Here is a 27,059-nt window from a genome sequence, read left to right as displayed (position 1 = left end):
CACAGAATTCCCTAATTCTTACTTGTTTTGGCAAATGATGACTCCATCTGCGTTTAGCAAGAAATCAGAATCCTGTTTGCCACAGGTAGAAACCCCAGATGTAACTTAGGTCAGGCCATGTTTGAGCATATGCCAATCACTTGTGTTCCCTGTGCCCAGTGGCTATTTGTTCCCAGCTGTCTGCTGAGGATTCTTCAGAGTGCTGCCTTATCCTGCCCTTACTGGAACTAGAGGGTTCACTTTCTCTTTAAAGGAGGTTAGGCCAGGTGTGGTGACTCATGCCTATAATCCTAGCACTTTGGGAGGCCGAGGCTGGAGGATTGCTTGTGTCCAGGAGTTCAAGACCAGCCTGGGCAACACAGCTAGACCCTGTCTCAATAAAAAAATAAAAAAATTAGCCAGGTATGGTGGTGCATGCCTGTAGTTCCAGCTATGTGGGATGCTGAGGCAGAAGGATTGCCTGAGCCCAGGAGGTTGATACCACAGTGAGCTATGGTTGTGTCACTGCACTCCAGCCTGGGTGACAGAGTGACACCCTGACTCAAAAAAAAAAATATATATATATATTAGACAGACTCGCTAGCCAACAAAAGTGCCAGATTCTCACAAGCACACTTTCTCCTTCCCAGCCCCCTACCACCACCATGGTTCCTTGTTGTCTACTGTAGAGTTTCAGGCCCTCCTGGGGTGCTCCCTGGCTGCCAGGGTTGTGATTTAGGAAGTCTTGCCCTGGCAACTCTAGGTCAGAATTTCCCCAAACTGCAGCCTCCTCTGATAGAGGGTCTTTGTTCCTATTTTGGGAGTTTCTTATGTGAACCCAGGATTTCAGGGGACTCAAGTTCATTCTGGAGACTTGGCAGAATGATCTTTTGGTCCAGTTATACTTCCCAAATTCAATCCCTCACAAGTTTAAAGTCACAGACAATTCTGTTTCTAAAGACAATATCTTATAGGAGTCAAGACTAGGACCTTGGGCTGGGCATGGTGGCTCATGCCTGTAATCCTAGCACTTTGGGAGGTAGAAGAGGGAGAATGGGCTGAGGTCAAGAGAGTTTGAGACTAGCCTGGGCAACACAGCAAGACCCACAGTGGGTAAGACTGTGGACCCTGTGTCGCCAGATTTCTGTTGAAGACTAGGCAGAAAGCCAGATTTTATGTCAAAACAAAAAATCAAAAAGAAAAATGTGGTCAACTATAGTAGGCAGAATAATGACCCCTAAAGATGTCCATATCCTAATTCTGGAATCTGTGACTATGTTAAGATATATGGCAAAGGGGAATTAAGGTTGCTAATAAGCTGACCTTAAAATAGAGAGGTTAGCCTGGAATATCCGGGTGGACCCAATGCAGTCCCTAGGATCCTTAAAAGTGGAGGAGGGAAAGTGAGAGGAGGCAGAATCAAAGGGACAGGTGACCGTGGAAGGAAGGACAGAGAGATGAAATGCTGCTATGTTGAAGACGGAGGAAGGGAGTCTCATGCCAAGGACTGTGCGTGGTCTCTAGAAACTGGGAAAGTGAGGGATTCTCTCCTAGATCCTTCAGAAAGCATAGCTTTTAGTTTAGCTCAGTGTTAGATTTTCAGCCTTCAGAACTATGAGATAATAAATATATGTTGTTTTAGAGTCTCTAGGTTTGTGGTCACTAAATTTGTTTTAAAGTCGCTAAGCAGCAATCTGTTATAGCAACAATAGAAAAATAATACACCAACTAACTTAAAAAAAAAAAACAAAGGGCAAACAAACCACATCTATTGTTAGTAGAGCCACTACCAGCCCTGAGAATCCCTGAATGACACATCACTGAATAACATACACTTTTTAAAGGTGGACTTGGAAATCAGCAGCCTGAACTCCATGACCTAACCTGTGGCAAGGAAGGCCAAGATCACACAGTGGTGATTCACACTAGGCAGGCTGAGGCACTCACAAGGCTCTCTGGGCATTGAAGAAAGGCCAATGGGGGTGAAGTAATGTTGATAAAACCCTGCCAATGAAGAGTACATGTCACATGCACTCGGAACTTACATAAACACAACTGCAAGTGGCTGGGAGGAAAAAGAAATAGCAATTTAAGTGGTGTGGATCATTTTGCCTACTGCTCTATTCAAGACGCAAAGAAATGCTCCAGGGCAAGCTCAGAGGGCTGGCTGTAGTGCTGTCTTCAGACTTACACCCTGTCAGAGAAAAGACTTCCTTCCAGACACAGGCATAGGACTGGGCCCTCTGCCAGTCACAATCATCAACTCTGTGGTCTGCTTCCCAGAGGGGTGCTCTGTTTCTCAAGACAACTGCATTTCTGCATTTCATCTTTGCTTTGTTTTCTTTTCATTTATTTTATTTTTGTGTGTGTGTACACCTAATTTCTTTAATTTTTCTTTCTTTCTTTTTTTTTTTTGGAGTCAAGTTCTCACTGTGTCCCCCAGCCTGACATGCAGTGGCACAATCATAGCTCACCACAGCCTCCACCACCCGGGCTCAGGCAATCCTTCCACCTCAGCCTCCTGAGTTGCTGGAACTACAAATAAGTTCCACCATGCCTGGCGAATTTTTAAATTTTTTTGTAGAGAGAAGGTCTTGTTACATCGCCCAGGCTGGTCTCAAATTCCTGGGCTCAAGCAACCCTTCCACCTCAGCCTCCCAAACTGCTGGGATTACAGACATGACCCACTGTGCCTTGCCTTGTATATCCAATTTCTGTGACATCATTCCAGGAAGCCCCGCACCAAGTGAGAACATGAACAAGTATGTCTCCACTGAGCACTATGTATGTCACTGGTTTTCTGGGCCTTGAGTCCTAAATTGCTTTACACACAGAGGTGCCCATCGAGACTGCGGCATGTCTGGAGTTGAACCTCTGGGAAATAGAACCAGAGACTTGTCATAATGGAGTGACAAGGACCCTTAAAAGGACTTAGCTCCAAAATGGCAGCCCCTGGAAGTCTTTTAGCTATGGGTGTTCTGTTTGGACCACAGTGCTCCTTGCTGTCCCCACTCCCCAAAAATGACTTTAAAAGCACTTAGCATGGGGCATGCTCTGTCCCACGTGCCACAGTCCTCAACCCTTCTATGACCTTATGCCACCCACTCCCTTCGTTCAGCTGTAGTCTCTCCAACCTCCCCAAAGAGTTTGTGACAGTTTATCTTTCTCCAAGTCCCACATTTAACTCAAATCATTTATTCATTCATTCAACAAATAATTATTGAATACCTACTATACATCAAAGAATGTCATGGGGATTCAAGAATGAACAGACACAGTGCTTGGGCTCATGGAGCCTAATAAAGACAATAATAATGGTGATGATGATGATGAAAATTAATAGACATTGAGTATTTATTTTGTGTCAGGGGTATTTCCCTTACTGTTAAGATGAGGAAACTGAGGCACAGAGCAGTTCCATCTTTGTGTGGCATGGTTAATAATGGAATCTCTTGACACTTGCCAGATAGGAGATCTGGAGAAAATTTCTTAGCCTCTCTGAATCACCAGTTATAGATCTATAAAATGTGGTTATTAACAATACCCTTCTCAATGAGTTTTGGAGAGGATGAATCAATTCTGGATGTTTAGAACAGCACATAGCAAACACCTGATCAATTACAGCTACTGCTACAAATATACTGAATGGTGAGAGGTAGTGACAAAAACCATGAGGAAAACTAAGGCCAGGTGAGAGCATAGAGGGTGACAGGATCTTTCTTAGACAGGATGGCCAAGGATGTCCTCTTGCAGGGGTGACATCTGAAGGCAGACAGGGCCAGACTGTGGATAATGGAGGAAGAGCATTCAGACCGAAGCTGTGAATACAGACCCAGAGGCTGGGGCTTGCTTGGCATGTCCCAGGAACAGCAGAGAAGCCAGGGTGGCTGGAAAGAAGTAAACGAGGGAGAGGGAGGAGGGAGACAGGCCTGTGGAGTCACTGAAGGGCTATGGACAGGACTTCAGCATTTTTAAAATACTGAGTGTGGTGGAGCACGTCCCATGTCTTAAGCACAGGAATCAGGGGGTGTGGCTTACTTTTTTGGCATGCTCAAGGCTACTGCAGCCTCCACCTGCTGGGCTGGGGTGATCCTCCCACATCAACCTTCCAAGTATTAGTAACTGGAACCACAGGCATACTCTACCATGCTCAGCTGATTTTTAGATTTATTGTAAAGTTAAGGTCTCACCAAGTTGCTCAGGCTGGTCTCTAACTCCTGGGTTCAAGCAATCCTTTCATCTCAGCACACCCACACCCCCCCAAGCCCCCCCCAGCCAGATTGTAGGGATTACAGGTGTGAGCCATCTCACCTGACTTGACTTACATTTTAAAGAGTCTCACTAGCCAACCACAGGAGTGGGTTGACTAGGAGGCCCCAGGAGTGGGGTTGGAGGCCTGGAGGCTTGGAAGCCTGATAGGAGGCTACCACAGCCAGCAGGCCAGCAAAGACACGGAAGGAGGTGTTGTCGGTGGTAAGCAGGTTTCTCGTGCAGAGCAGCCCCTCACACTGGCTGTCCCTGCGTTGGAGCACACTTTGCCCACATGGCCTCTCCCTCATTGTCTCAGGTCTTGCCTCTCAAGTCACCTTTCCAGAAAGGCTCTCTGGCCCTCTCTCCTGCTTTCTTTTTTCTCCTGATCGTAAGCAAATGTACAACATGTTTTATTGACTTTATTTACCATAGGCTCATATGAGGGTGTGATTTATGTCTGCTTTGTTCATTGCTGACTCCCCAGTACCCACAGCCAGACCTGGCATCAAACAGGCGCTTGAGAAATATTTTTTTTCTTTTTTTTTCCTTCTTTTTGAAGAAAAGGGTCTCACTCTGTCACCCAGGCTGGAGAGCAGTGGCAAGAGCATGGCTCACTGCATCCTCGATTTCCTGGTTCAGGAGATTCTTCCACTTCAGCCTCCTGAGTAACTGAGACTACAGGTGTGCAACTTTTCGATATTATTGTAGAGATGAGGTCTCGCCATGTTTCCCAGGCTGGTTTCAAACTCCTGGGTGCAAACAATCCTCCTGCCTTGGCCTCCTAAAGTGCTGGGATTATAGGTGTGAGTCACTGTGTTCAGTGAGAAATATTTTCGAGTCGAGGAATCAATGGTACAGAGACAACAGGAGAACTGGTGATAATTAAGGAAATGGAAGCCCAGAGAGGGGAAGTCACTGGCCTACCGCCACACAGCGCAGGTCTCCCCACCCCACCCTAACCCTTCACACTTTTCACTGCCTCATGTATTTTTTCTTTTTCCTAGGAGCTCTCCATGAGCACTTCGGTCTCTATGCTTAGTTGAAACTTTTCCCTCGCTCCAGCTGTGTCTTCACTTCCTTCCCCACTTTCTCCAGAATGGGCTCTCCTGTTCAGCTGAACTTTCTCTTTTTCTGCAGGCCTGGCCCAAAGATAGTAACCAGAGAGTCCTATGCATCCTGAGAAAGAAAAGGAGCAGGAGGTAGTGCAAATGCCCGAGCAGCAGCAGGGGCCGGCTCTGCGGGGTCGGCATCCCCCCCCGCGCTCACCTGGAACTGCAGCCCCACGTTTGCCATCTTCTGCCACCTGCTCGGTGGCTCAGCCTGTAATCCCGCGCTTTGGGAGGCTGAGGTGAGTGAATTGCCTGAGCCTGTGGGTTCGAAGCCCGCCTGGGCAACTTGGTGAGACCTCATCTCCACAATAAATCAAAAAATTAGCCAGGCGTGGTAGCGTGCACCTGTAGTTCCAGCTATTTGGATGGCTGAGGTGGAAGGATCGTCGGAGCCCAGCAGGTCGAGGCTGCGGTGGCCAGGAGCGGCCACGCACTCTAGTCTGGGTGACAGAGCGAGACTCCAACTCAAAAAAAAAGAAAAGAAAAGGAGCGGGAAGCTCAGGTGCCCGACCTGGCTTCTCCATCAGGGCAATCTGTGCAGTAGATGGGGTGTGGGGCTGGGGGTGATGGCAGAGGTGGGGTGGGTGTCAAGCCTAGCTCAGCATCATCCTCACAAACATAAATGCTACTGAGCCACGGATGGGGGCATGTGGTTTACCCTGGTGCCTGCAGGGGATTGCCCCTGAAACCTCATTAAATCTGCCCTCCAGAGCAACCCAGATCAGGCTTCCCTTCCCTCTGTGGTGGCCTGGAGTGCTTAGAGCTGCCAGTGCCTCACGCTTCCTCCCTTTCCCTTCTCCTTCCCTCCCCCTTCCTTCTCCTGTCCCTCCCCTCTTCCATCCCCTCCTTCCCTCCTCCCTTCACTCTCCCCTTCCTTTTCCCTTTTCCTCCCCTCCTTCCCTTGGCCCCTTCCCTCCCCTCTTCCTTTCTCCCTTTCCATCTCCTCTTCCCTGCCTACTTCCTTCCTCTTCCCCTCTTCCCCCCTTCCCTTCCCTCCTCCCCTTCCCTTCCCCCTTCCCTTCCCTCCTGATGAAATCCCTATGCTTCTCCAATCTCTTGTAGGCTACCAAAATTATCTTCCTCATTGTTTACAATAATTATAAAATAAAATGGCTACCTTTTAGGACATTATTTTATATTAGGCATTTTGCAAACCCATAATCCTGCATGTCTCCAAATGTTTCCAAAATGATAACACAGGGCCTTGTGAGCTGGGCTCAATCCTAGGGTCTGTCTGTCTGGTTCTGGAACTCATTTTATTTTCCTCCATACACGGTCATTCATTCATTCATTCATGCATTTTAGTAATTTTTAAATTGAGCTATACTATGTGCCAAAAACTGTTCTAAGCACTAGGTATGGTGACAAACCCGCAGACAAGGACCTGCTGTCAAAGAACAAACTTCATTCTAGCAGTGGGAGACAAAGAACAACGAACAAGAAATAAACATACCCATCAGATAATGTTGGATGGGATAACTGCTATGGTCACACTGGCTTGGGGAGCACAGTGCTGAGGGCTTCTCCATTGGCTGCTTGGGAAATGAGTGACCACTGGTCACTTCATGCTGATGGGTGTCAAACACAGCCAGAAGGAAACACTCCATAAGGAAGTGGGAGCCCGGGCAGAAAGGAGCTATAAATGACATCAGGATGTCAGGAGAGGCATGGCCGACTTTGGAGAAAAATCCTGAGTGGTGCAGATCTATTGAACCACCCTTTAGAGGCATCTTCATTCTTCATCTCCAGCCCTCCTTTATTAAGTTGTGTAGATCATCTCCTCTGTTACACCTAATAGCAAGCAACTCTTCAATCCCTGTCCTTTTTGTCCCTCTATGCTTGGTCAGGTACCCTACTGAGTGTTTCCTGGGCTAACACTGAAGCCTAAGGAGGCTTAAAAAACAATCGCAGGCCAGGCGTGATGGGGCATGTCTGTAGTTCCAGCTACTTGGAAGGTTGAGGCAGAAGGATCGCCTGAGCCCAGCAGGTCGAGGCTGTGGTGGCAGTGAGTGTGCCACCGCATTCCAGCCTAGGTGACAGAGTGAGACTCCAACTCAAAAGAAGAAGAAAAAAAAGAACAATTGCAGCAGAGGTAGCAGCAGCAGTAACTACCTTGAGCTTCACTTAGGGACTGTGCCTAGCTGCACCTCTCTCATCCTCCACAGTTCCCCGAACAGTTGGTTCCCTTCCCCACCTCTGCCCACAGCCTCACACCCAGTTTCTCTGTCTCTGCCCAGCCCCCTTCAGGTTGGAGGCTTGGTCAGACCTGATGCCTGGCTTTGGGTTTGGTTACCCTCCTTCCCCCGGGTTCTTGGATCCTTCTCGACTCTTCTTAGCTCCAGTCTGGTCACCTGGATGCTGAGGTCCACGACCAGACTCAGAGACTCCAGACCCCACTTCTGGGCAGCTGCTATTGCAGCCCTATTGCAAGGACCCTGGGAAAACAGAAGACATGCTCATTTCCATTTCTATCTGGAGTATGGGAATTCTTCCAAATTTGGTGACTCTTCAACTTCCTCTTTGGTTTCTCCTAAGAAGTGACTGGGGGATCTCCAGGTGTAGCAAGGGTTGGAGGACGAGAACATGTGTATTGAGAGTACCCCAGTGACAAGCCGGTAAACCAGACCTCTTATGACATCATCAGCCATGGCATGGGAACTTCTGCATTTCCAGGAAGACTCGGAGACATGTCTGTTTAGAGCATAGTCAATCCCTGGCACTGTGTAGGGCTCTGAACTGGGTTAGAAGGTAGAAGTCTGTGAGATGGCCAAAGGGTTTGGGCAGGGGGACAATGGCTTCATACATATGCTATATGCACCACCCAAATCCCCCCAAGTTGTCTGTGACTCTCATATCCTACATTGTTTGAATGAAGTTATGATTTTTTTTCTATGTATGAAAGTTAAAGAGTCATTATGGAAACATAATAAAACTTAGGCAAGAAAAAGAATAATAAAAATTAAACACTTAAAATGTTGGTATTTTCTTTATTAAATAAAAATTTCATTACTGTCAAAATGAGATCACTCTTCAAAGAATTCTCTATAACCACTGTTAAAAGAAAGTTTTGGACACATTAAACAGAGTTTACTTGAGCAAAGAATGGTCATGACTCCCCAGCACTAAGAAACAGAAGAGGTTCAGAGAGTCCAGTAGCATGAACAGTGAGCTTTTATAGCTGAACTTGGAAGCAAAGTAGAGAAACCACCTAACTGGCTGCAGTTGGGCATCTGCCTTATGTGGGCAGGATGTGATGACTTGGCTGCCAGTGATTGGCTGTAGCTCAGCTATTTGTGATTGACTGAAACTAGCTATTTGTTACAAAAAATATATATACTCTTAAATTAGGTTTCAGATTGTTTACTAAGTTAGGGTGTTAGGTTGTCATGTAGGAACTCAAAGTATGGAAATAGCCACCAGTAGCCTCCTACTTATTTAACACCTCTTTGTGGATTTTTGTGTTTGTTTTTTGTTTTCATATATGCAACATATTGTGAACAGCTTTCCAGGTGGTTGAATGTCATCCCAAAACAGTTTTTTAAATGGCTATGGAGCACCCTATGGTATGCAGGTACAAGAATTTGTTTCAGGCCGGGCGGAGTGGCCTATAATCCTAGCACTTTGGGAGGTGAAGGCAAGAGGATTGCCTGAGTCCAGGGATTCGAGACCAGCTTGAGCAACTTGGTGAGGCCTCATCTCTACAATAAACCAAAAACTAGCCAGGTGTGGTGGCACACACCTGTGATTCCAACTAATTGGAAGGCTGAGGTGGAAGGATTGCCTAAGACCAGCAGGTTGAGGCTGTGGTAGCTGTGAGCATCCCACTGCACTCCAACCTGGGTGACAGAGTGAGACTCCAACTCAAAAAATAAACAAACAAAAAAAGAACTCATTTTAATAATTCCCTATGGTTTAGATGGGTTCCAAATTTCATTATTATAACTCAGAAATGAGCAGCTAAGCTGCTGCATACAGCCATGGTTATTCCTTTAGGACAAATTGCTTGATGTTGGTTTGCTAGGTCATGGATATGAACTCTTATAAGTGCTACATCTCACTCCACTGCTCTCTACAAAGTAAGTTTTCATTTTGGATTCTGTTAGCTGGGCTTGTGGGTATGTGTTGTCATTCTATGATATTTCCTCCTGACACAGCTGCCTTGGTTGTCCACTTAGCCTGTTTTCACTGGAATGGTAGACAGTGGGCCATAGAGTTGGCTCCAGTACCTACCTGGGCAAAGGCCCAAAGAAACCTCTATAACTGGCTTATGCCAGGGATGGCCAGTGTGGATATCGGTAGGGCAGAGCAATAAATGATTCAAGAAATTCCATGCTGTTCCTATTAAACAACACACAGAGATTAATAGACTCTGAGATCACAGACCTGGGCTTGAATACTGACTTTGACTTGAGCAAGATGTCTCTGAGCCTCACTTTTCTCAGCTGAGAAATTGAATTATAATATCACATCCTGGCAGGGTTTATTGGAAGTTAAATCGAATCAGATGTGAAAAACCCATAGTATAGGGCGATACCCAGTGGGCCCTCCCCATACAGTAGCTAGAATTGTTATCAAATAGGCACAATAACTTGAGCCAATATAACAAATCTTTTGTTTAGCTGAGGCCCTTGAGAGACTTGTTAAACTGCTAAGAATGATTTCTAACTGGTGTAATGATTATTCTCATGGGAAGAGATGCCCACATGAGTTAATTCCCTTAAATGTTTACTGTATTCTATGTTTCATAATTTGGTGTTTCTTAACATTCCCTGTGATATTTTATTTGGCTTCACAGACTCTATTTTCATACAGCTTGATCTAGCAAACCTCCTAGGCAAGGAAAAGGCAAACCCAGGCTAAGCCACCAGGCTGGCTGGCCTGTGAGCTGGAAGAAATTGCAGATTTGAGGTCTTGCTAATTCCTCACGGCTCAGGTCTCCTGGGTGGGTTCCAGATGTCTGTATTTATTTATTTATTTATTTTGTAGAAGTCTCACTTGACACTTGCCCACGCTGGAGTGCAGTGGCACATACATGGCCACTGCAGTCTCTACCTGCTGGGCTCAGGCAATCCTTCCACCTCAACCTTCCAAGTAGCTGGGACTATAGGTGCACATCACCACGCCTGACTAATTCAGGTGTCTGTACTATTAGCAAACTGCCAGATAATTCTTACAGCTGACTGGGCATGAGACTGCAAACCTGCACTGGAAATGTTAGAAAGTAACCATAAATTGAATATCTGGGGACTTCTAGAAAGAAGAATGACATTTTTGTTTCATTCTGTTAAAAAACACTAACCAAAGTATCATTTCTATTTACCCAAAAGGGAACATGGCCTAGGGTCTTTGAATGAGGTTCACCTTCAGTTTTAAACCTCCTGATGTGACTTGATACTTTTCTTTCTACCCTAGACCTACCCCTCAGGGGGCCATGATAGTTGATTTTTTGGTTCATGGTGTTATCAGGCAGCAAAGCCCTGAATTTTTCCTTCCCTGGGGACATGTTTATTCTGGTGGGTGCACTGTTTTCCATTTAAATGTCCTTTGGCAATAAAAGTGCTACCTCCCACAGCAGGCCCTGAGCTGGCTGTCCTACAGAAGACATATGTTCATGACCGGCAGCTCTCTCTGGAAAGAGGGACCTTTAAAGTGCATTTCTACGCTGGCTCTTTCGAGTCTTCCCAGGAAGACAACCACAGTTCCATTGTAGGTTAGTTTAAATCAGAGCTTCTATATTTCCTGCTCCCTCAAAGCTTCTGTGTATTTTCCCAGTTCATGGAGTCAATTATTTGGGCCCCAGGCCCTTTATTAGACACTTTTTACTAATTATTTCAATCTCTCATAACAACTTGGAAAGGTTGGCATAGGGACTGGTGGCCTCTTTTGGCTGTCAGGTGTTACCCTCTCAGCATCTTACAACAGTGTGCATTACCTGCAGACCCCAAAGGACTTAATATCCCCCATTCTTTTCCTTTGTCTGGCCCATCAGACACTCTGTCCCAGGACACTGAACCTTGAACATGTGATGTAAAGTTTGGAGTGGGCCCAGCTGGAACATGTGGGGCACCTGTCTGTGTATCACCTGGCTCCCACGTGGAAGGCTGTTGTGGGTTTACTTCAGCCTAGCGCTCAGGGATCCCATGACTGCTGCCCATTTTCTGCTTTCCAAGACTGTTCAGACCCCACCAATCCTGTAAGTGAGCCCCCACCTTCACAGGTGTTAGATACATTCCATTTGTTGCTTCCTACCAAGAGATTATTGGGCCCAGTTTATAGATAAGGAAGTTAAGCTTTGTGTTAGAGCTTTTGAGCAAAAAATTTCTCTCCCAGAGAACTCAGGTATGCAGGAATACTCCATCCAGGCTGGGCTGGGAGGGGTCTGGAGACCTGGTATCTAAAAAAGATGATTACTCTTTGGTTTGATGTGCTTACTGAAGCCTGCAGACAGGCTTATTTCCTGTGCTGTGCATTCAACTTGGCCAAATCCAGGTCAACACAGAATGACAGCTTGTTATTGAGTACAGTTCCACTGGGCATGACAGGCAAAGCAATTTAAGTTAGAACACAGACAGATACACACATATACACATTCTTAACAGAAGTTTGTGTACCACACACACATATATTGCTGTGTTAGAAAAATACAGAATACAGTACCCTAATCTAATTTATGTGACTTATTGGTCAGAAAGAGGAAAAGCTTTTTTGAAGCTAAAAAATAAATTGAATTAAAATAATGCAGCAAACAAATTAACTGGTTAATCTTAGGAAATGCACAGATTGAGATGAAGGTCTGAGATCGGAGACTCATCAGCAGAGTAGGGATAAACTCAGGAGAGTTTCAGGTTCAGATTCGGGTCCCAGATGTGTCATCTCAGAATACATACATCTTCTTGGTCTCTCCTCTGGCTGGAATGAATGATCTCTGAGCTCTCACTTGCTTTTGGCCATCCATCCTTTATCTGCAAGTATGAATGAAACCAAGCCTGGGCGAGAGAGAGAGGCCCACTTTGCCCAGTGTCTAAGGAGCCAGTGACAGTGGCAAGTTGGAGTTTTTCTGATAACTGAGAGGGAAGTTCTGAAAAGCCCATGAAATAGAAAACCAAGAATTCTAGCTGGTGTCAACCCAAGGACATGGGCAAAAAGTGTGTTTCCAGGTGCAGCATGTCCTGTCAGAGTTGAGGAAGTTCCAATGAGAGCCACCTTCTGTCTGTTCACTGTTTTCTTCCAACATTCATTGAAAATTCCTTGTTGCCCACCTACCCAGTGCCAGATACTGTACTGTGTACTGTCCTTCCAAGGTGGACAAGCATTCACTGTTTGTCCTCCAGAACAAGACAGATAGGTAATCTGTCCTGTATAGTCCCCCTGTGCTGGTGTAATGCTAGTAGTTAGCATTCAGGTCAAAGGAGCCGAGGGGAACACTGATCTTGCTGTGTATTGAGGGGAAGTGGGATGGTGGAGGTAAGGTAGGAGGTCAGAAAGGTCTTGTACAGCTAGGAAGGGACTTTCTAGCTACTTGCCCATTGGATAAATTATTTAATTAAACCATGATTTTGTCTCTTCATATGTAAAAAGGGGAAAAATGATGCCTTCACAGATTCAATGAGAAAATCTATTAAAATGGAAAGAGCTCAATACTATCCCATTGTATGTATATACCCCATTGTATGTATATATCCCATTGTATGTATATAACCTTCTTTATCATCCATCAATGAACATTATGTTATTTCTATCTCTTGCTTATTGTAAATTATGCAGCTGTGAACATGGGAGTACAAATTATTCAGGCTTAAAAAAGAAAGAAATTCTATCATGTGCTACAACATGAATGAAACTTGAGAACTTTATGCTAAATAAAATAAGCCAGTCAGGGAAGGGAGGATACTCCATGATTCCAGGTTTAGGAGATGCCTAGAATAGTTAAACTCATAGAAGCAGAAAATAGAACAGTGGATGCCAGGGGCTGGGGGGAGGGAGGAATAGGAGTTGTTCAATGGGTCTAGAGTTTCAGTCACATAAAATGAGAAAACTCTAGAGATCTGTTGTACAAAAAAGTACCTATATTAACAATGCTGTACTGTGCACTCAAAAATGTGTTAAAAGGGTAGATTTCATGCTACATGTTTTTCACAATAAAAAAAGGAGAAGGCAGCCTGTAATCCCGTGCCTTTGGGAGGCTGAGGTGAGTGGATTGCCTGAGCCCGTGGGTTCGAGACCCGCCTGGGTAGCGAGACCTCATCTCTACAATAAATCAAAAAATCAGCCGGGCGTGGTAGCGCAAGCCTGTAATTCCGGCTACTCGGAAGGCTGAGGCAGAAGGATTGCCGGAGCCCAGCGAGTCGAGGCTGCGGTGGCTGGGAGCAGCCACTACACTCCAGTCTGGGGGACCGAGTGAGACTCCAACTCAAAAAAAAAAAAAAAAAAAAAAAAAGGAGAAGGGCTTAAGCAAACAATACTATATACTCTTTATGAATATTTACATTTGCAGTAAATGTATAAAAATATGGGAGGAAGTTTGCATAATTTTTGGCAAGAATTTCTATTCCAGAAAGAGGAGACAAATGGAATTGGAAAGGGAGGACTCTGATGTGTCTGTAATTTTTTACTTCTTAAAACCAAAGGGATCCAAAGCAGATGGGGAGATATGTCGTCTTTATAAAACTGTAGTGAGGTGTACATTGGGATTTATCGTCTTTATTATAGTTAAAATACTTAACAATAACAATTAAGAATAAGATAGTGCTCAGTAAAGGACTTGGTATAGAGAAGGGCTCAAAAAGTGGCAGCCAAACAATACAAACTAAAACACAGAACACACACAGAAGTGTGGAAACAAGAGAGTGCTGTGCTTCTAAAAGAGTTCATACATCCATGAGGCTGGGGTATGTAGGATCAAGAGGTTGAGGAAGGGCTGGGTGCAGTGGCTCATGCCTGTAATCCCAGCACTTTGGGACGTGGAGATGAGAGGATTGCCTGAGCCCAGGAGTTCATGATCAGCCTGGGCAACTTGGTGAGACCTCATCTCTACAATAAATAAAAAAAAAATTAGCTGGGCATGGTGTCGTGCACCTGTAGTTCCAGCTACTTGGAAGGCTGAGATGGAAGGATCGCTTGAGCCCAGCAGGTTGAGGTTGTGGTAGCTGTGAGCATGCCACTGCACTCCAGCCTGGGCAGAGTGAGACTCTGACGAGAGAGAGAGAGGGAGAGAGATTGAGGGAGAAAGCCAGATCAGATCACAGGGAGCACACATATGCTAGCCTAGAGCTCACACTGCTGGTCTAGCATGGAGTGAAATGAAGTCTCAGTTCCAAAGTACATACCATCATCAGGGAACAAACATGGCTCCAACTCTATGCAACCCATTCACCAGGAAGGCTCCCTAAAAGAGGGGGTCTGCTGATACTACTGAGTCTGTGGTCTGTCTCTCTCTCTCTCTCTGTCTCTCCGTGTCTCTCTCTCTCTCTCTCTCTCTCTCTCTCTCTCTCTCTCTCTCTGTCTCTCTCCATATCACCTTGGAGTCACCAAGCCTGGCCTTCCTTGGATAGGAAGATAGAAGGTAGTTACTCTGATTGAATGAGAGAAGGCATATAATAAGACTTTTTTGTGATCTGAAGGCTTGAAGAAACAGACATCACACTTTGCTTAGGGATTACTGCAGAAGCAAGGAGGTCCATGGTTCTGATTGTGAGGTGGTGGATTCCACAACGGCACCATCCTAAAGCCTCAGGGTCAGCTATGAGGTGGTTGGGTCTAAGGAGTCAAACAATGGTCACTCAGAGCTCTAACAGTTTCCCAGGGCACAACTGCGAAAGGGCACAGCCCTGTCAGCTAAAGCTTCAGGGTGGCATCTCAGGTTGGATCTTCCGTGGCAGCTACCAAGCACTGCTAGCCCTCCACCTATGTGAATCTGCCCTTCTGTGAGAGGTGGCAACCACCATTGTCCTGCAACAACATTTTATTTCCTGTTCCCACTGTGTTTCCAAGCAAAGTCACAACTGGGATGGGTGCAAATTCCAGGTCTCTGCTGCCTCACGCACAAGAGGGGCCAGAAAAGCACTTTGTACCTAAGGGTTGTGGCCATTTTTGTTAGGAATTCTCTCCACCAAGAGAGAAGAGATTGAAATTGTTTTCACAGTAAAGGCCTGAGATAGCTGATTTTGTAACAGTTTCCACTGAACATAACATGGAATAGTGGGTGTCTCCACTCCTGAAATTAACTCCCAGATCCTGACACCTGTGGCTGCTACATATGTTGGAGACTGCATTATCACAAATGGAGTGGCTTAAAACAAATTTTCTAGTCTCACATTTCTGGAGACTAGAAGCCTAAAATCAAGAAGTTAGCAGCGTCATGTTCTCTTTAAAGGCTCTAGGGAAGAATTCTTCCTTGCCTGTTCCTAGCTTCTAGAGGTTACCTGCAATCCTAGGCATTTCTTGGCTTGTAGTTGCATCACTTTAATCTCTGCCTCTGTCTTCAAATAACCTCCTTCCCTTCATGCCTCTGTGACTCTTTATCTCCAAATCTTCTTCTTTTTATAGGTAAATACATGAAACAAGCTTTAGGATTTAGGGCATCCTAATCCAGCATGACTTCATCTTTACTTAGTTGTTTCTGCAAAGTCTCTGTTTCCAAATAGGTCCATTCATAGGTTTTGGGTGGACATGAATTTTTGGAGGACACCATTCAACCCACTATAGGGGCTTAGAAAGCTTCTGGATTTTAAACATAGCTATCCAAGGACAGCTTTCATGCAGTTACTTATGACCCCAGCTTTATTGAAAAAGGACAAATTATACTGGTCTTCCCTTAAGACACTTGTAAATGTTGGGGAGGGCAATGAACCGGTGGACTCTGAAAACTGCAGAGAACAGATTTAAATTCTACTCTTTCTTATGAGATTAGAAGATGTTGAAGAACAGGGTGTGACTGAGGCCTTTGTTCCTGGGGAGAGATAGGAGCAAATTACTGCACCCAAACTGAACAGAGGAACTCACTTGTTTAATGATGAAAATGGATTCATCCTTGACTTCTTCCTGAGCACGTGACTGCACAGCAAAAGATGGAAATTGCAATCTTATTTGAGGGTAAGAGTAGCCCTGTGATAATGATCCGAAGTTGATCAGGGCAGCTTCTGACCTCAAGGATTTAAAGCTCAGTGAAAAGAAGGACAAGTAAACAATCCAAATATTCACCAATGGAATCTGAGCCAGATGTGCAGGTTTCAAAGTCACTTGATTAAAGGAAATCCTTTGCTTTAGACTTTCCCTCTTTCCCCTCTCCACGATTCTGAACCACAAAGGCCTATAACCTGGTTTTGATCATCCATAAGAAAGCAGCCCATGATTAGCTAGGAGCTAGAGGTTTCTGAAACACAGCTGGGAGAGGGAAAAGAAAAATATGGAAGGAACTTGGATCTCTAGCCCTACTCTAACCAAAACAGACATAACAACACTAAATGTGTATCCACCTAACAATGGAGCTTCAAAATACATGAAACAGAATCTGAAAGAACTGAAAAGAAAAATAGATGGTTCACAATTAGAGTGGGAGACCTCAACACTCCTCTCTCAGGAAACAGAAAACAAGATAAATCAGGAAGTACATAAAAGACCTGAAAATAACATTGACTAACTGGATTTAATTGATGTTTATAGAACACCACCCACTGACAACGAAATGTACATTCCTTTCAAATGCACATGAAATGGTCACCAAGACCAACTACATCCTGTGTCATAAAGGAAATACTGTAAAAATAAAAAGAATTGGAACCACATAAAATATGTTCTCAGACTACAATGGAACTAAACTAGAAATTGGTAATAGAAAGATAATAGGAAAATATCCAAACATTTGGGAACTAAACAACACACTTCTAAACAACCCATGAGACAAAGATAAAGTCTTAAGAGAAATTAGAAAAGATTTTGAAGCCGGGCTCGGTGGCTCAGCCTGTAATCCCGCGCCTTTGGGAGGCTGAGGTGAGTGGATTGCCTGAGCCCGTGGGTTCGAGACCCACCTGGGCAGCAAGACCTCATCTCTACAATAAATCAAAAAATCAGCCAGGCGTGGTAGCGCATGCCTGTAATTCCGGCCACTTGGAAGGCTGAGGTGGAAGGATCGCCGGAGCCCAGCAGGTTGAGGCTGTGGTGGCCCGGAGTGGCCACTGCACTCCAGTCTGGGTGACAGAGTGAGACTCCAACTCAAAAAAAAAAAAAAGAAAAGATTTTGAATTGAACAAAAATGAATACACAGCATATCATAATCTGTGGGGCATGGCTAAAACAGTGCTAGAAGGAAATTTATAGAATTAATATTTATATTATAAAGAAAAAGTCTCAAATCAATAAGCTAAACTTCCACCTTAAGAAGCTATAAAAGGAAACCCAAATAAAGCAATAGGATGGAAATAATAAAGATTAAAAAAAGACTAATGAAACTGAAAACAGAAAACAGTATAGAAAATTAAGAAAACAAAAATGTCATTCTTCAAAAACATTAGAACTGATAAACTTCTAATAAAACTGACAAAGAAAAAAGAGAGAAGATATAAATTGTCAATATCAGAAATAAAAGAGGGAATATTACTAGAGATCCTTAAAAGAATAATAAGAGAATAAACAGTTCCATGCACATAAATTTAGATAAAATTACTTGAAAACTATCAATCATCAAAATTCACCATACACAAAATAGATAAAACAAGTGAAGAAATTAAATTTATAGTTAAAATATTTCAAAAACAAAAACAAAAAGAAATTTCCAGACCCAGATGATTTTATAAGAGAATTCTACCAAACATTTAAAGAAAGAATATAAATTCTATACAATCTCTTCCAGAAAATAGAAGCAGAGGGAATACTTTGAATTAATTCTATGAACATTGCCTTGATATTAAAACTAGACAAAAACAGTTCAAATAATATTTCTGATATTGGTATAAAAGACCCTGTAAAAAGGTTCAACAAAATATCAGCAAACTAGATTTGGCAACACATGAAAAGAATGATATACTATGTACAAATTGGGTTTGTCCTAAGAATGCGAGACAGGTTCAAGATTTGAAAATTCACCACATAAACAGTTTAAAAAAAAAAAAAACTCAAATAATAATGGTGCAAGAACAGCATTGAAAAATTCAACATTCATTAATGATAAAAATTTTTGGCTGGCCTCGGTGGCTCAGCCTGTAATCCCAGTACTTTGGGAGGCCAAGGCGAGAGGATTGCCTCCCAAATTGCCTGAGCCCGTGGGTTCGAGACCTGCCCGGGCAACTTGGCGCGACCTCGTTTCTACAATAAATCAAAAATTAGCTGGGCATGGTTGCGTGTCCCTGTAGTTCCAGCTACTTGGAAGGTTGAGGCGGAAGAATCGCTGGAGCCCAGTAGGTTGAGGCTGCGGTGGCCAGGAGCGTGCCACTGCACTCCAGTCTGGGCGACAGAGTGAGACTCCAACTCAAAAAAAAAAAAAAAAAATTCTCAGCCCACTAGGAATAGAGGGTAAATTTCTTAACCTGATAAAGAACTACAAAAAACACACAGTTGTCATCACACTTAATGGTAAAAGAATAAATGTTTTTCCATGAAGACTGGGACTAAGGCAAGCATGTCTGGTCTAATCACTGTTATTCAACATCATACTTGGAGGTACTAGTCAGTGGAATAAGGCAAGAAAAAGAAAGGACATCCAGGTTAAAAAGGAAGAAATAAAACAGTTTCTATTCATTGACAATGTAATATGATTGTCTATGTAGAGAATCGCAAGGAATTCTTTTTGAAAAAGTCCTAGGAATAATAAATGAATATAGCAACATCAAAAGATACAAGATCAACATGCAAAAATCAAGTATATTTTTAAATTCACTTTGAAATGAAAAATTGTAAACTGATATTAAATAAAAATACCAATTATAAAAGTTCTCAAGGAATGAAATAGGTAGAAATCTAGCAAAAACATGTTTTGGATCTGTATATTGAAAATTACAAAATACTGTTGAAAGATCCCAAAGAAAACCTAGAGAGACATACTATACAGGCAAGTTGATTTTAAAATGGCATTGAAAAGCAAAGGACCTAGAATAGCCAAATCAATTTTGGGGAAAAAAAAGTAAATGTGAAAAAATCATTCTATCTGACTTTAATATTTATAGTAGTCAAGACAATGTGAATTGGTGACAGGTCAGACATTTAGATCAGGGTAACAAAATAGAGAATCTAGAAATACACAAATACGACCAATTGATATATGATAAATGTGTAAAGGCAATTCAGTGAAGAAAGGTAGTCTGTCAAAAATAAGAACATTTGGTTCAAATTGAACAATGGGTTCAAATGTTTGGCTCATAAAACTTGGAGTAAAAATAGAGTTAGAAAACTTTTGGAAGGAAACATAAGAAAAGAATGGCAAGAAGTTCTTAGATGTGACACCAACAGTACTATTCATAAAAGAAAAAAACAAATTAGACTTCACCAAATTTTTTTTTTTTTTTTGGAGTTGGAGTCTTACTCTGTCACCCAGACTGGAGTGCAGTGGCCGCTCCCGGCCACCGCAGCCTCGACCTGCTGGGCTTCGGTGATCCTTCCGCCTCAGCCTTCCGAGTAGCTGGAATTACAGGCATGTGCTACCACACCTGGCTGATTTTTTGATTTATTGTAGAGATGAGGTCTCGCTGCCCAGGCAGGTCTCGAACCCATGGGCTCAGGCAATCCACTCACCTCAGCCTCCCAAAGGCGCGGGATTACAGGCTGAGCCACTGATCCCGGCTGACTTCACCAAATTTTTAAAAATTTTCTCTATGAAAAACATTTGTAAGAGAATAAAAGTACAAGCTACAGGTTGGGAGAAAATTTGCAAATCACATATCTGACAATATATCCAGGTGATGCTGACTATAATTCTGAAAGACACAGTCCCAAATGCCATATCCCTGAATGTTGAAATACTGAAAAAAATCAAAATCACTAAAGATCAGAATTCTTGAAGTGTAAGATCCCTAAATTCTAAAATCCTGAAAATCACAATCGCAAAGTATTAAAATCCTGAATGTTGAAAACCTGAAATCTGAAGCCTGTGGTTGGAATTTGTGCATTTTTCAGTCATATGCAGGACGGTTTCACTGTGTTAGTTGTATCATGTTTTGTGAAATCTTACGCTTGTCTTAATTATGTATGTTTTAAGTAGATGCATATGAATGCCAAGTTGACAAAGGATAGACTTGTGAACTTAATTTTAGGTATCAATTTGACTGGATTAAGGTAATGCCTAGAAACCTGGTAAGGCATTATTTTGGGTGTGTCCATGAGGATGTTTCTAGAGGTGATGACTAGTGTATGAGTATGAATGGACTAGGTGGGGAAGATCCGCCCTCGGTGTTGGTAGGCACCACCAATTGGCCGGTGCCTGGAGAGAACAAATACAGAAGGTGAATTGGTCTGTCTCTAAGAGTTGGGATACACTTTTCTTCTACTGCCCTGGACATCAGAACACCAGGCTTGCCAGCCTTCAGATTCCAGAAGCCTCCTGGGTTTTGAGGCTTTTGGCCTCTGACTGAACATTACACTACTGGCTTCCCTGGTCCTGAGACCTTCAGAGTTGGACTGAGCCATGCTACTGGCCTCTCAGGGTCTCTCTTGCATACAGCTTACTGTGGGACTTCTTAGTCACCATAACCACATGAACCAATTCCCCTAATAAATCCCCTCTTATGTATCTATATACATACCATATTGGTCCTGTCTCTTTGGAGAACCCTGACTAATACAGATTTGTTATTGGGAAAACCAAATATCATTCCTTCTTGCTGTATTTTTTACAACACAATGGGAAAGATCTATGAAGTTGTTTCCCCACAAAAAGGTTGTGATAAATTAAGTGTACAAGGCTACTTAATGGTGAAAGATAAAAATTTAAAAACTAATTATTACTGGTGCTGCAAAAGCAGAAAATTGTTTAATTGCAACAGCCAAGCAATAACCAGACTTCCAAATGGGCATCACATACTTACAAAATGTGTGGACAACACTCTCCTAATAGCAGCAAATGTTTTAACGATGTAGGAAAAATGCAGACGAAAAATGCAAGACATCATCCCTCCCAAATATTCAATCATAGATGACTTCTGCTCCTTCACACACAGCACCAATTCACTATGTTATGTACTTCAGCTTTGCATTGCTTTCAGTATTGGAGGCATAAATTATGTAAAGACGTTTAGAAATTTCTAATGCATCTTATGTTTTTTTTTGTTTGCAGATTTGACTTCACAAAAGTGTTTTATCACAATGTTGACTCTGTTTGTAAGCAGTGTGCGTGTATATAAAGACAGTGAAACATCCTCAGTAAATGAAGTATCTTTTTTTGTGTGCAACTGCATTTGTGAAAGATAACATTTTACCAGATATAATTTCACTGTGGTTTTTGATCAGTCTTATCAATCTTACATCCTCCATCATGGTATTTGAAATGTCCATGATTATAAAGCTGAATGCAGCTGGGCCCATGCCTGTAATCCTAGCACTTTGGGAGGCCGAGATGAGAGGATTGCCTGAGCCTAGAGTTTGATACCACTCCAGGTGACTTGACAAGACCTCGTCTCTACAATAAATCAAAAAATTACCTGAGCACGCGCCTATAGTTCCAGCTACTTGGAAGGCTGAGGTGGAAGACTCGCCTGAGCCCAGCAGGTTGAGGTTGCGGAGGCCTTGAGCATGCCATTTCACTCCAGCCTGGGTGACAGTGACTCCGACTCAAAATAAATAAATAAAACTGGGTGTACCCAATACCAACCATAATTATGTGCATTTATCCATTTCACTTTTTTGCCTACTCATTGATGAATACGGTTCGTCTGCTCATAATTATTATATCCATGCTACTGTCAATAATATACCTGAGTATTGTTGCTTGCAAAAACATGTTATTATTTCCTATTTTTTTATGTAAAGCAGCATAATGTTTTTATATGTTTCTCAAATACATTCTCTTTTAGACATCTAAATACATATCTTACATTAAAAAAGTTTTTTTTCCAGAATTATATTTTAAGGTTTTAGATGTTTTGGGATTGTGATTTTTGGGATTTTAGACTTTGGGAATTTTAGATCTTTTGGAATTTCAATATTTGGGATTATGACATTCGGGGTTGTGTCTTTTAGGACTACAGTCCAAATCCATATCCAGATCTATTTATAACCTCAACTCACCACAATAAGTAAACCAAAACCCATGCAGATGTCACATAAGCACATGAAGAGATATTTAATATTATTAGCCATTAGGGAAATAGAATTTGAAGCCATGATGAGATGCTGCTACATATACTAAGTGCATAAAAAGTACTGAGAAGACCATAGACTGGTGAGAAAGCAACTGGAACTCTCACATGTTCCTGGAGGGAATGTCCATGGTACAGTCACTTTGGGAAACAGTGTTGTAGTTTCTAGTAAAGTTAAGCATTCACTTACCAGGGGAATCAGTATTCTTACTCTTAGGTATTTATTCTAGAGAAATAAACACTTATGTTCACACAAAAACCCATATATGAATATTTATAATGGTTCCATTCATAATCACCAAAAACTGTAAATAAGCCAGATGTCTTTCCATTGTTGAGTAAATAAACAATTGGCGGTATGTCTACACCATGGAATGCTACTCTGCACTCAAAAAGAGTGGACTAGTGACACATGCAACAACTGGATGAATCCCAAAGGCTCTGTGCTGAATGAAAACAAAAAAACAGTCTGAAAAGGTTACATTTATATGACATTCTCAAAAAAGACAAAACCATAGTGATGGAGAGCAGACTAGTGATTACCAAGGGCTAGGAATGGTGGAGAGTACCGCCACCAAGGGATGGCACGAGTGCGCTTTCGGGGGTGAGAGAACCTGTCTTGCATCCTAGTTGTGATGGGAGTTTCACAAATCTAGATATTAAAATTCACAGAGCTGTACACACAAAGTGTCAATTTGACTGTATGTTATTTTTTGTAAAAAAATACTTTTAACCCTGAAAATGACAATATACTTTGGAAATGGTCAGTCATCACAACTCGTACCTCTGAACTGAGGACAGCAGACTAAATGGCACAAGCAAAAGGTTAGACAATTCTTATAAAACCTCTAGAACTTACCTTTATTCATCCGTCTAGGCTTTCATCCAACCAGCCAGTCATTATGGTTGTTCTGACCAGCACATGACCAATACCTATGGGGTATGCAATATGATGACGGAGGTAGGTATGATACAAAAAGATAAATGTGTGAAAAAATGATAAACGATGATCAACATCAACAAAGAAATATGTTGATGACTGGAAGACAGAACAGTTTCTGCAGTGGTTTCCACAAAGGCAATACTTTTCCAGACTCAAATCAAATGCAACAGTCATCAATTAGTCTTCTCACAGGACTATAACCATACAGATATTTGCACATTGGCATAAATATCTAATCTGACATATTTTCAAAATGTGTAATACTGTAGTTATTTTGTGTATACTTTATAACATACAACAATGATATGTCTACAACACTAAGTTAACTTTATGTGAGATACTAGCATATGTATACATATGTATTGGGAAGTGAAGAGTTTCGGTTTCAGGGTGTGAATGGAGTGTCCCTGTTGATGGGAATAATTAGCAAAAGAGGGAACTGGGAGCTGAGAATAAAAGTGAAAGATCAGCAGAGGAAGGCTGTTTCTTCTTTTTATTTATTTCATTCAAGCCCTGAAAGAGATGGTTGACCGAGAGAGAGGATGGCTTTCGGACAGCGAGTGTGCGGGGCATTCCCCAGCATGTTGGGTGAGATGTCACCATGGCAGAGCCAAGGCTACTAATGTTGGGGACTGACCACTGACCTTGAAAACTATCTACTTTGTATACAAACAATAGGTTAAACATCCCATGGCTATTTTCTTCTTACAATCTAAAATTCTCTCTCTCTCTCTCTCTCTCTCTCTCTCTCTCTGTGTGTGTGTGTGTGTGTGTGTGTGTGTGTGTGTGAGATTTTGAGACTCTGGTGGGGTCCAGGAGGAAGAACCCAGATGCTGTATATAATCTAAAAAGAGTTGAAATTTGGAATGAGGACCAGACAAAGCAAAGAAACAATGTTCCTTTGCATGTGTCACCTGCAACAAGATGATATAAATTTGCTAATTTATTTTGAAATATATAAAAAGGTAAGACAAATTGATGGATGCATAAAATAATGGCTTATTGATGGATAGATATGGGATTTAAAAAAAAAAAAATTAAGTCTTCAAGGAAGCATAACTCCCTACTCTTTAAGTGTGGGATGCACATAGTGACCTCTGAGTAACTTCACAGTGGAGAAACCCAACAAACACACCTCAGCTAGGTGCTCAAGGTCACAACCAACAGTGATAAGACATGTTGATAGTGTGTATCCTCGATATAATGAGATGAGAAAGGTGCTTTACCTCTGTGATCTTTTAAAAGCACATCATCACAGTCTAATCAGGTGGCAACCACCAGACAAATCCCAGCTGAAGGGGCATTCTACAAAATACCTTATAAATACACCTCAAACTGCCAAGGTAATCAAAAATAAGAAAAGTTTGGCTGAGAAACTATCACAGCCTAAAGAGCCTAAGGAGACATGATGACTAAATGTAAGGTTACATCCTGGAAGGGATTCTGAAACACAAAAGGGAAATTAACAAAAACTAAAGAAATCAGAGAAAAGTATGAACTTTAGTTTATAGAAGGGGGGACCCAAAAAGGACTGGAATTCGTTTTTGGAGGGCGGGCCCCTTGTAGCATAGGCTTCACCAGCAAGGTAAGTGTTTTGGGAACCCATTGGCATCAGTGTACCGGCTAGCGTTGTTGTGAGTGGTTGCCTTTGGCATCAGTGAATGTTTTTTTGAAGATTCTCCCAACACGCTTGCCCATTTCATGATGGGTGATTTACAAACCCACCTGTCCACACCATACTGAGTGTTCAGAAGTTTTTGACCAAAAATGACATGACCTCCATGCCCTACATTCCTATTCACCCCATCTCACCCTGAGAGACATTTTTTTTTGTTTTCCTGAATGAGAAAAGTCCTTCAAGGGAAACGTTTTTGCCCGTGTGGAAGAGGTGAAACAAAATGGCAGAAGCACTAAAAGGCATAGAAATTGATAAGTTCAAAAACTGGTTTGACCAGTGAGAAAAGCACCTAGATAGGTGTACTGCATCAAACAGAGAGTACTTTGAAGGTGACTGAAGTTTAAACATGTAAGAATACACAATTTTAGCCGGGCTCGGTGGCTCAGCCTGTAATCCCACACCTTTGGGAGGCTGAGGTGAGTGGATTGCCTGACCCCGCGGGTTCGAGACCCGCCTGGGCAGCGAGACCTCATCCCTACAATAAATCAAAAAATCAGCCGGGCGTGGTAGCGCATGCCTGTAATTCCGGCTACTCGGAAGGCTGAGGCGGAAGGATCGCCGGACCCCAGCAGGTCGAGGCTGCGGTGACCGGGAGCGGCCACTGCACTCCAGTCTGGGTGACAGAGTGAGAAAAGAATACACAATTTTTAATAAATACATTCAGGATTTTTTGGATCCTTCATAATAATACACCCATATTAGTTAATTTGTTGTTACAAATGTACCATACTAATTTAAGAGGTGAATAATATTAGAATTTGCTGGAGAGTATATAGGGACTCTGCACTCTTTGTAATTTTCCTATAAATCTAAAACTATTTTAAAATTTAAAGTTTATTTACATAAACAGGCTTAGGAAAATGGTAATGGTAGAATCAAAGTTGTGGATATATTGGCGTTCACTGTAAAATTATTTCAACTTTGTTGCAAGTTTGAAATTAGTATTAATATTATTAATTTGTCAGCATTTATTTGTAAGTTTAAACTGCAGGGTAGGAAGATCCTAAAATGCTTCCAGCACCTAACAAGCAAAGAAAGGGTCACAAATTAAAATGAACTGTAGAGCACTAATAAGGACATGCAAATTGCCTCTGAGGTTATTTTTACTAGGTATGCTGTATTCATTGCTTTATATTAATCGATGTAAAATAATTTTTAAGGATGTTAATAACTTTACCATCAACTTTGTTTCCTTCAACCCTGGAACCCTTGAGACTGTAAGTTTCTTAATCATAATTTCCCTAAATGTCCCGCAGTTAGGGAGAAGCTGTATATTTATATATTTCTGCAGATGATCTATTATCCTACTTCACAGGAAAGCACTGAGGCTATAACTCCCCCACTTCCTGTCCACCAACTACAAACTTATTTATAACTTTTCTCTCCTCGCCCCTTCCTTCCACACTCAGAAAGCTGTTCAGTGTTGACCCCTCACCCTGTGATCCTCCCCTCCCTAATTTTTGCAGAACATCCATGTTTTTTCAACTATTATTTCATTTCTTCCCCAAATCTTCAAACTTTCTGCACCAACTATTCTTCACAGTCCCAAAAAGTCTGTGAATTTCATCTTTAAACTATGGACCATGTACCTCCAAAGCAAAACCAACCAGCCACCCAAACACCCACTCTCCATGCCTCTGTTCTCCTCTGCTTCCTGCCTCCAGTCTTTTTTTTCCCCAAGGCTGAGATTGTGCAGAGGACCCTCTACACCTGCCTTCTGCACTGGACTTTTGGTCCTCAGTATCCAACTCTCCACCAAAAGCCCTCTGACAAAGTCACCGTGACTTCTCCAAAACCCACGCTGACAGCCTTTGTGGCTA

Source organism: Carlito syrichta, unplaced genomic scaffold (genome assembly GCF_000164805.1).
Source record: "Carlito syrichta isolate Samal-C Ts95f unplaced genomic scaffold, Tarsius_syrichta-2.0.1 Scaffold93688, whole genome shotgun sequence".
Classification (NCBI taxonomy): Eukaryota; Metazoa; Chordata; class Mammalia; order Primates; family Tarsiidae; genus Carlito; species Carlito syrichta.
Note: the sequence above shows the minus strand (reverse complement) of the source record.